Source organism: Gallinula chloropus (genome assembly GCF_964237585.1).
Source record: "Gallinula chloropus genome assembly, chromosome: 11".
Classification (NCBI taxonomy): domain Eukaryota; kingdom Metazoa; phylum Chordata; class Aves; order Gruiformes; family Rallidae; genus Gallinula; species Gallinula chloropus.
This window is the reverse complement of record NC_140096.1, coordinates 3,845,623-3,855,885: the sequence shown is the minus strand read 5'-3', so window position 1 is coordinate 3,855,885 and position 10,263 is coordinate 3,845,623.

Below are 10,263 nucleotides of genomic sequence, written 5' to 3'. Positions count from 1 at the left end.
CAGCAGATTCCAGGTGCGGCCCTGTGAAGAACACCCTGCAGAAATCTAATCTGGAGGTGGGGAAAACAGCACGATTCTTGCATAGGCAGAGGGTCTGCATGTCTGCAGGATGCAGGAGGAGCTCTCAGGTGGGTGTCATACTGCATTGATGATGGGTTTTGCTACACAGCTTCCATCCTGCTCTCCCACTCAAGGACTTTCTTGTCCTACGCTTAGGACACTGTGTATATTTAGTAATGACAATTAATAATTTAGCAATAATGTCCCTGTGCTTTCTCCAGCTTTCAAATGGCTCAATGTGCTTTACTTCTTGTTTTCTCATAACAAGCTGTCTACAAAAACTTTTACATTTCATTCCAACCTGGGTGAGTGGGAAAACAGCCAGAGAAAGCAATGAGCTTAAATCTACCTGATCCCAGAATCATACCCAGCAACGTGAACGAATTCCGAGTGGTTCACACCTGGGAAGGAGCTTCAGCAAGTGGAGACAAGTTGCTTCTCAGCTCAGATGCTCTCAGGCTTTATGTCCCTCACCCAGTGCCAGCCATCACCCTGTTTTCCTCAAGAAGGACTCCACCAAACTTGGGCTGAGCTTCTCCCAGTGTGAAGCACAGGGAATGTGGATGTAGGTCTGGGTATGTCTGGTGGATCAGGTGTGTTGGGTGATGCTTTGGTGACTCTGGGCCGCTGAAACCTTGATGTGTTTACTGGCTTGGTGATCAGTGACAGATGGGAGGGCTCTGCCCAGCACATGATCAAGATTGGCTTTGCACCAGCACAGAGGGAATTGGGCTGCTCAGAGGGAGTTGTGCTGCATCAGGGCTTGATTCAGCTGGGCCAGGCAGGGAGATGGGAGTCCTGAGCGATCAAGGCTCTCCTTGGGAGTCTCATTAACCGTGTGTTTGAGGGGAGGCAGAGATCACATAAACGAGCAGGACACAGGGTAGTGGTGTTTGTGTTACGGGCTCGTCCTGTATCTTTGAAGTGCCGGACGCACACGGAGTGATTTGGAGCCTGGGTGCTGGTGGGGTGTGAGCTGCAGTGGGGTGAAGGCTGAGCGAGCCAGCCCACCCGTGGGGTTTGTCCTGCATCTCATACACCACTTCACTACCAGACAGCAGACCACAACCAGCTGGGATTCCTCAAGGGATGGAAGAAGAAAGACAACAGTGCTAAGAAAGCCAGGATTTAAACCCTAGTCTGGTTCTGGAAAGTATTTCCTGCCTCTATGACGAACCTGGGGTTTGAAAATTGCCCCACCTGAAAGCGTGCAGATTGTGAAGCCGAACCGATCCCATGTGCTGCCCTTCTGCACGAAGGAACACTGATGCTGTGTGTCCTTCCTGCTGGTTTCAACACTTGCCACCCTATAAACCTGTTTATAGCCACTCCATCCCTGCAGAAGTGGCACGGGTGTGGGTCGTAACCCCTGGCAAACAGCACGGGCTGGGTATCGACGTCACGGCCTGATCTCCAGGCAACAGCTTCTCCCCGGCCTCGTACCGTTGCTCTTTCTGAAATGGGAGGGATAAAGAGTATTAATAAGAACCCAGACAGGCTGTAAAGACAGCACAGCACTCGGGAAGAGGGTGCTGCTGGACCTTTGCTAATAAATCAGGATCGTTATCACACCGGGGGAGAGAAAGAGAACCCAGAGCAAAGGCATCTGCTGTGAATTATGTCCCCGAGCCGGCTGGAGCTCTCTGTCTTCCTGGAGCTCTTCCTTCAGCCAAGCCGCAGAGCCTGCCAGCAGCCATTAATCCCTCCTGCTCCTGCCAGAAAGCTGATGCTGGGCTGAGGCAAACAGTTCTCATGTCTGACAGGTTGGGGGGTAAAGGTTTTGGGGGGGTTCATGATTTTTAACACTTGCTGTAATGAGCAAAAGCCCAGAAACGCTCAGAGTGTTTCCTGCAGGGTCTCCAGGCGGGTGTGCCAACCCCAGGAGATACAAAGGCCAGAGCAGCATTCTCTGTGTGCAGGTTCCGTGGCTCTTTTGGCTCCAAATACATGTGCATATAAAGAGAGGAGCGATGTCTGCCGAGCACAGGGGCTTGGCTACAGCACCGCATGTCGGTACAGGATCCGCTGCCTGTGCAGAGCTTTCCCTTCAGGGGAGTCTGGGGGGACGTGGAGGGAATGCTGGCAGCAAAACTCCCCAATCCATTAGTTTCCAATTTCCCCCAGACTTGGTAGGACACAAATGCCCCAAACGTGATTTTCTAAGAATAATCCTGACTGAGGCAACTGATCCTGTTTGGGTTTTGGTTTGGGGGGTTTTTTGGGTTTGGGGGTTTTTGGATTTGGGTTGTTTTTTTTTGGGGGGGGGAGGAACAGCAAAGAGGCTTTTTAGTTTGAGAGCTTGTTTGGACAAAGCTGCCTTCATAGACAGGTGACGTGATGCTAGAACCACGACTGGAAGTAGTTTCAGGTGATGTAACACAGTGTGTTGGAGAATATTTTACAGACCTTTCCTTGTATTGATGTCAGGTTTCCCTAGGGTTTACCATGGCAGGGTACAAACACTTGCATGAGCAAAGCTTGCGTTTTTCAGCCAGTAAAACCTTATGGAGTTACCTGGTAGGCTTTTGTTCCTTGGCAGGTGGTGCTTGAACCCTCCATAACCAAATCTGTGTTTTTCAGAAATAACTGGGAGTCACAGGAAAAGATTCGACCTACTTTTCCTATAAAGGGGCAGGAGTAATGCCAGCAAGACCTTCTCGGGGGCTTGGCTCAACACCACCGGCTGTCATCAAGAAGCTGTGTTGCATGAGTGAGCGTGGTGCTGGTTTAGGTCCTGCACCTTTGCAGCATCCTCTTACACTGCTCCCCTCCGGGACCAGAGCACCAGCTCTCTACCCCTGCGGTGCCGCCTCTCCTCCAGGTCTGTGTTTGGAGGGAGCCTGGTGACTTGGCGTGGCAAGGTGGGCCAGGGGTAGGTCTCCGCAGCGCTTTTCTCCTCCGTGGAGACTAATTGCTTCCAAATGAACATTACCCAGCAGCTGGGCAGGTTCTGAAGCTCTGGCTTTCAAGCTGCTCTGCCACATGTTTGGATGACCAGGGGCAGGCTGAACAGATGAAATCCTCATCCCCAAAATGTTGCTTCACAGTGCCTTGTGCCAGTGCTCAAGAAGCGAGGGAAGAGCTGTGTGCTGGATGTTTACCAAGTGCTGAATAATGCCGGGGAGTGAATCACACAGATTTCCCTTTCTTCCTATTAGAATTATTGCAAGCAATAACATGATTGACCCAGAACAAAAATAACTCCCAACAGACGATGGTATAGTGAGGTATTAGGGGACTCCCTATCTCATAACCGAACCTTAAGCACTGAATTTAGCATTTCCATAAAGTTTTAATGGCAGTGCATGACAGCAAGTGGTGTACCATGACCTTTCTTTAAGGAAAATGAAAAAAAAAAAGAAAAAGAAGGTGGTAAAAAAAGATCCTTAGATGTTACAGGAGCTCATTTAAATTAAATGTGAAGTTCAGCTGTTTGCCATAGAGATGGAACCAATGGTAACAAAGGGTGACAGGTAACAGGAGAGAGGAAGGGTGGACAGGGTGTTCTGGATAATATCGAATGAAGTGGATAAAATAAAGGAGCACGAGTGCAGTTGAGGGGACCCTTGATACCAGCAGAGACTCCCCTGGAAGGAGCTGCCCTGGCCTGGGGAACAGCCCTGAGGCACCGGGGTGTCGGTAGGCCTGGGTGGTTACTGCTCTCTCCTTAGGCCTGTGCAGAGGAATAAAGAAGCCGTTCCAGGCACATGGGCACTGTGATGTGTTCCCAGCTCCGCTCTGCTCTGGCTGTTGCTGTTTCCCTCAGTTATCATGTGTGACAAGAGACAGTATTTCTAAGTTTGGGAGAAGACAAAAGGAGAACCGGCTGGAGTAGTGAAACCAATGGATCCAGCTTACAGCTGCCCCATCCCTCTGAACAAGAGAAACCCTGTGTGCTGCGGTGAGGAGAGGTGGTGGTAGTCAGTCTGCCTTCACTGGGGAGCAGGGTCACACATCACCAACACTCCTCTTCCCAGAGCGCTCTTCCCTTCAGCTTTGCTGCTCCTTCCAGTAATAACATCAGGCTGGTAGCCCCTTCCAGAGGTTTCCTTGGGAGTCAGCAGATTCCGGTGTTACTTTACTCTCTGGGAAAAGGGATGGTCACAACCAATGTGTGAGGGGGTTGTTCTGCTCTGGATTTCGCTCTCCTGAGTTACTACTCATCCAGCTACAGGGAGGGCTGTGCAGTAGCAGACACTTGGGGTTCCACCTGCACCTGGAGCAGTGTGGTAGTACACAACGCTGCTGCTGCCTGCAGTGCTGGTAGCACAGTTAATTGGACAAAACCAGCCCTGGAACACCCCGTGTGTTACCGAGGGCTGGTTGTTCTCATTAAAAACCACTGAATGCCTTTTCTGCTGCTGTCAACGCACCCGAGTCCAGCTCTGACCAGCTGTGCAGAGAGCAACAAGCTGCTTTCTGTCGAGCAGGGTTTTCAACTTCAACACCTGCTCCTTTATGAACTGGCTGCCTGTGCTTTTCCCCGACTCAGAAACATGCTGCTCAGATCAACCAGCTTCCCTGGAAGGACGGGGAAGTGCTGCTGTGTTCCCCAGGCAGGAGCACTGCAGTCGCACATTGTTGCCATTTACTCCTCATTGCCTCAGTAACAACAACAAAAAAATCCCAAAAAGGAAAAGAGAATCTCTTTGTTGTCAAGTTGCTGTGAGGATTGAGTGACTGCATGGAGCACCTCGCAATGCCTAGAATTGGGGGACCTCTGGCTTCTGCTGAGTGTAATTTTCTGCCCTTCCAAGGCAAGGAAGGATGCAGGTGCTGTCCTCTCATGCTGAGAAGCTCCACCTAAGGGACCCTGGTCTGAGTAAGGGTGCTGGTGAAAGCGCTTGTGGGCTTGCCTCGGCTTCTCCCAGAAGTTTCTGTTTCTCTCTCAGAAACAGTTTGTTCTGTAGGTACAGTCACTGCTTTTGTAGCTGAAGTTACTTCTTTTTATGTGCCTCTCGTTCTCTGTTACACAGAGGTGCTGGTGATCTGTGAAACACCGTAAGGTGATGGTAACAGGAAGGACACTTGTCCTCACTGACAGAAACAGGATTTCTCTCCTTTGGAGGTGGAAGCTGCTCTGTTAGATCAATGCCTTGGCACTTTTCCCTCTGTTTAACTTCAGTCACATTAGTTCACGTTAAAAGGTGTTACAGACACATTTATCCCACAGTTCTCTTGCTCTTTCACTACCCAGAAGCGGGACAGCACTTTACCTTCCTTCAGTTTCTAACCTATTCTTTGTGACCCTCCCTTGGATTCCTCCCTCTGTCACTCACCCCAGAGATAAGGATGGAAATGAGCCCAGCCGTGCCACTGGGCCAGGCAGCTTGGCAAGGCACTGCCCTTCCTTGGGGCATCACCCCGCATGACCCGACCAAAGCTTTATATTGTCATGTGATTCTGTTTTTGGGGGGTTGGTGATTAACTTGACACAGAGCACAAGTCCTGTGACTGGAGCAGAAGTCCTGTGAGGAGCAGCTGAGGGAGCTGGGGCTTTTTAGTCGAGAAAAGGAGGCTGAGGGGAGACCTTATCATTTGCTACAACTACCTGCAAGGCAGTTAGAGAGATGTCGGGGTTGGCCTCTTGGATGACAAGCGATAGGATGAGAGAGAATGGCTTAAAATTGCCCCAGGGGAGATTTAGGTTGGAGATCAGTTAGAATTTCTTTACTCAAAGGGTTGTCAGGCATTGGAATGGACACCCAGGGAGGTGGTGGAGTCACCATGCCTGGAGGTATTTAAAAGGTGCGTAGATGACACGTTTAAGGACACGATCTAGAGGTGGACTGGGCAGGGTTAGGCTGTGGTTGGACTCAACGATCTAAAGGGTCTGTTCCAGCCCAGGCGGCTCCGTGCCTCACAGCGTGCCGCGCTGCAGGCAGCGCCCTCTGGTCTCCTCCGCTCTCCGGTGCGGGGCCCATCAGGGTCAGCTCTGCCCAGCCGCGGTCACTGCCGGCACGGGTTCTGCCGCCTCGGTCTCCGTCCCGCGCTGAGGCTGCTTTTCGCAGCAGGGCCGGGGCTCCCCGCGTCCTCTTCGGCTTCTCCTGGTGCCGTTTCCCGGCCGCTCCCCAGCCCGTTCCCCACGTGCCCCGCGGGGTGCCCGGAGAGGCTCCGTCTGCCGCCCTTCAGCAGAGGCGAGAGCTGCCCGGCCCCTGCGCGGGGAGCTCGGCTCCGGCACAGCCACCGCTGGGCAGGCGGCTGCGGGTCTGGGGCCCGGGAGCGCGGCTGGCGGCTGCGCGCCCACCCGGGGAAGCGGCCGGGCCGGGGGCGGCCCCGGTACAGCCCGCCCAGCCCGCGCCCCACGGCGCATGCGCCAGCACAGGGTGCGGAGTGGCCGGCAGGCGGCGACAGGGAGCTGCGCAGCTCACGCATGCGCTCTGCGCACCCCGGCCTTGAAGCTGCGCTCCGGCGTCCCTAGGACCGCCGCGGGACCTTGGCAGCAGCGCTGGCGCTGCCCGGCGGGCGGTGCGCATGCGCGAAGCCGAACGGCCGAGTGCAGCAGCGGGGGTGTCACGCGCGGCCGAGTCAGGCGAGCGCTCTGCGGCGCGGTGGTGACGTCACTACCGGAAGGGCTGATCCACGCTTCCGGTTGGAGGCTCGTCTGCCGGTCGGCGGGACTCGCCGGGCTGGAGCGAGTGCGGGGCGCTGGGGAGGGCCCGGGACCGGCCGCGACAGCGAGGTGCTGGGCCTCGGGAGCAGCTTGAGGCCCGGCCCGGCCCGGCAGGCGGCTGGAGCTGCGCTGCCCTGCTCGGGGCCGGTGAGGCGCGGGGAACGCGGCCCTTGGAGCGCTGGCTGCCCGCGAAACGCCCGCAGCCGCTCCGTGCGCCCCCTGAAGCGAGCGGGACGGGCTGCTGTGCCCGCCGGAGCCGCTGGGCGGGGCCGGGATGCGGGGCCGGGCTCTTGAGGGAAGCGGCCGCTCCTACTCAACAACCGTCGGGGTTTCCCTGAAGCCTCGGCAGGCACCGACCGGCCCCGACGGGAAAACCCCACGGGAGCCGGTTGGGCGAGTGTGATGTTGGTACATCAGTGGAGACCCAGAGGCGAGCACGAGTTCAGACCCAGAGCCCAGCTTTGCCCACTGGGCCAGGCTGGCAGCAGTGAAACCACAAAGGGTGGTACGGAACCTGCGGTGGGGACAGTGCTCTGAGGTGAGGAACTCAGTAACCGTGTTGTTAAGCCGGCACTGTTTAGTGCAGTGCTGGGGATGGTTCCCTTGGAAGCACTTCAGAGGGCTAGCAAAGCACACAGTCCCTGCACAGGAGTGTCATACACAGCCCTTGAGCTTCCTGGAACGGGCAGCCCCAGGATGATGTGTTCTTGGGGTTCAGTTACACAGCCCAGGCACACGCAGTAAAATTAGGGTTAGGGGCTTTTCCCCTTCTGGTGGTTGTCCTCAGTCTTCTTCACACTGCCCATAGTTGAACTTCAGGCTTCCTTTGTCTGCACACAGTCGTGGCTGCCCTTCATCCCCAGATTCCCCCTGTAGTGACAGCAGGCAGGAGTGCACCTGACTGGGTGATACCACCCTGGGGATTTGTCGCATTTCACACGCAGTGACATAGGAAGAGCCCCAGAACTCACGCTGTGGATGTGGCCTCTTCGCATTCAGTGTGTCGGTGAGCCACCCCCTGGGCAGAATGGGTCAGTTCATGCTTCTGTGCTGGGTGGTTTCTCTAATCACACCTTCTGTGTGATTGTGGTTTTGTGTGGCCAGGTTATGGTGCAGTTAGGGGGCTGCAGGGGTGGCTGCTGCAAGGAGCAGCCAGAAGCTCTCTGCAGCCCCACAGAGCAAACACCGGCCGGCTCAAGGCTGGACCCGCAGCTGCCCAAGGCCCAGCCCATCAGCGACGGTCACAGCGCCTCTGGGAATCCCAGTGAGGAGAAAAACCCACCAGCAGCTGCTTTGTGCCCCAGAGAAGGGAGGGAGAAGGTGTGAGGAGCTGTGCAGGCACCAAGGGCAGGGAAGGGGGGAGGAGGTGCCCCAGGTGCCAGGGGGAAAGATGCCCCTGCAGCCCCTGGAGAAACCCATGGTGGAGCGGGTGTCCCCCCACAGCCCATGGACAAGGCCCAGACCCCACCTGCAGCCCGTGGAGAGGCCCCACGCTGGAGCAGGGGGAGACAGACAGGAGATGCTGTGACCCACGTTGGAGCAACCTCCTGCCAGCACTTGCAGCCCGTGGAGAGAGACAGAGACAGAGATGAGCGAGGGAGAGATCCATGCTGGAACAGGTTTGCTGGGGGGAATTGTGACCCCGTGGGGGACCAGGCTGGAGCAGTCTGGGCCTGAGAGACTGAGACATTCTGTGATTTGTGACTGCCCCCATAGCAGTGACCCACGCTGGGGCAGCTGGGAAAGAGCTGAAGCCCTGTGGGAAAGGACTCATGTTGGAGAAGTTCGTGGAGGACTGTCTGCTGTGGGTGGGACCCCACGGTGCAGCAGGGGCAGGGGGTGAGGAATGACACCCCACCCCCCAGCTAAGGAGGAGAACATCTCATGATGGGAGACCCCATTCCCTTCCCCTCCCCATGCCACAAAGTTGGGAGGTGGGTGGTGTGGGAGGTGTGAAGGGAGAGAAATCCTGACTAAAGTGAAGTCTGCTAAGAAGGGGTGGGGGTAGCATCGCCACAGCGATCCTCTTCAGTTGCTCTTGACGTACTGGAAACACTTCTGGTAATACTGTAGCTCACACAGCTGTTTACTGGGTGCCCCTGGAGCAAGGAGAGGCAGCCAGTGTCCTTATGGGCAGCACCGGCACCAAGAAATCACGTCCTCAGCGCTGCACACAGTGTGCACTCTTCTCACTCTTCTAAAGATATATTGATGTCCTTCAGTTCAGTGTAGGGCAGGAGGAGGGGACAGCTGGCTCTCTTATCATTGTAAAATTGCATGTAGCTCCGAAGGTAACTGGATGTTTTGTTTCCTTTGACATGGACAGGTCTTGATACTTAAATACTTTTGTGCCTCTACGTAGAGGTCTGTGGTTTCCTGTGCCAATCTATTCTACTTTGAGCAGTTCATCTTAATCCCAGCAGCTCAGGGCGGTACCAAACCTCTGCCTTTTAAAGCCCTGTAACGAACTTGGGATGGCTTTTTCCAGGGAAGGTGAAGATGATATCTTTGGCTGCATCCACCAAAGTGCCTGCAGCTGAAGGATGAGAGTGAATACCCGGTGCTTGCCTGCACGTCACCTACTGACACTCAGTATCTTCTACAAACAACCAGATATGACCTCATGAGGCCCCATCTGGAGTCCTCTGTCCAGATCTGGGGCCCCCAATACAAGAAAGATGTGGGACTGTTGGAGAGGGTTCAGAGGAGCCACGGAGATCATCAGAGGGCTGGAGCAGCTCCCCTACGAAGAGAGGCTGAGGCAGCTGGGCTGGTTCAGCCTGGAGAAGAGAAGGCTGTGGGGGGACCTCATTGCAGCCTGCCAGTCCCTGAAGGGAGCTTATAAGCAGGAGGGGATTCAACTTTTTAAAAGGATAGACAATGGCAGGACAAGGGGGAATGGATTAAAACTAAAGGAAGGAAGGTTTAGATTAGATATTAGTGGGAAGGTTTTTACAGAAAGAGTGGTGAGGGGCTGGAACAGGCTGCCCAAAGAGGTGGTTGATGCCCCGTCCCTGGAAGCGTTCAAGGCCAGGTTGGATGGGGCCCTGGGCAACCTTTTGTAGCTCCAGGCCTGGAGGTTGGTGTCCCTGCCTGTGGCAGGGGGGTTGGAGCTCTGTGATCCTTGGGGTCCCTTCCAACCCATGCCATTCTATGATTCTAAGCAAAACCTGCAATAAAGGTGGAACTGTACCCAAGTTCCCTTGGAAGAAAGTGTCGTGTCACTTGCTGGAGCGCTCAGCATGAGTTTTACCAGACAACAGTGAATCCCAGGCTCCCCAGTGTCCGAAGGGCAGGGACAGGGGCAGAATCCAGCAAAGGGCTGGTAAGATGTTGCCCCATAGCCCTGTGGGATTCTTCACTTGCTGCTTGAGTAGCAAAGAACTGCAGCGGGGGCTTCCCGTGTCCACAGACACTGCCTGGGCAGCACCTGCATCCCACCCGCCCGCTCTCTGCCACGCTCAGAGGGGGCACAGACACCCGCTTTGCCTTGGGGCAGGTTGTGCTGGGACACCACCGTCCCCTTCAAGCCCCGCGTGTCCCCAGAAGACGCCCACAGCTCCCCTCTCACAAGGCTGACGGCAGCCCTC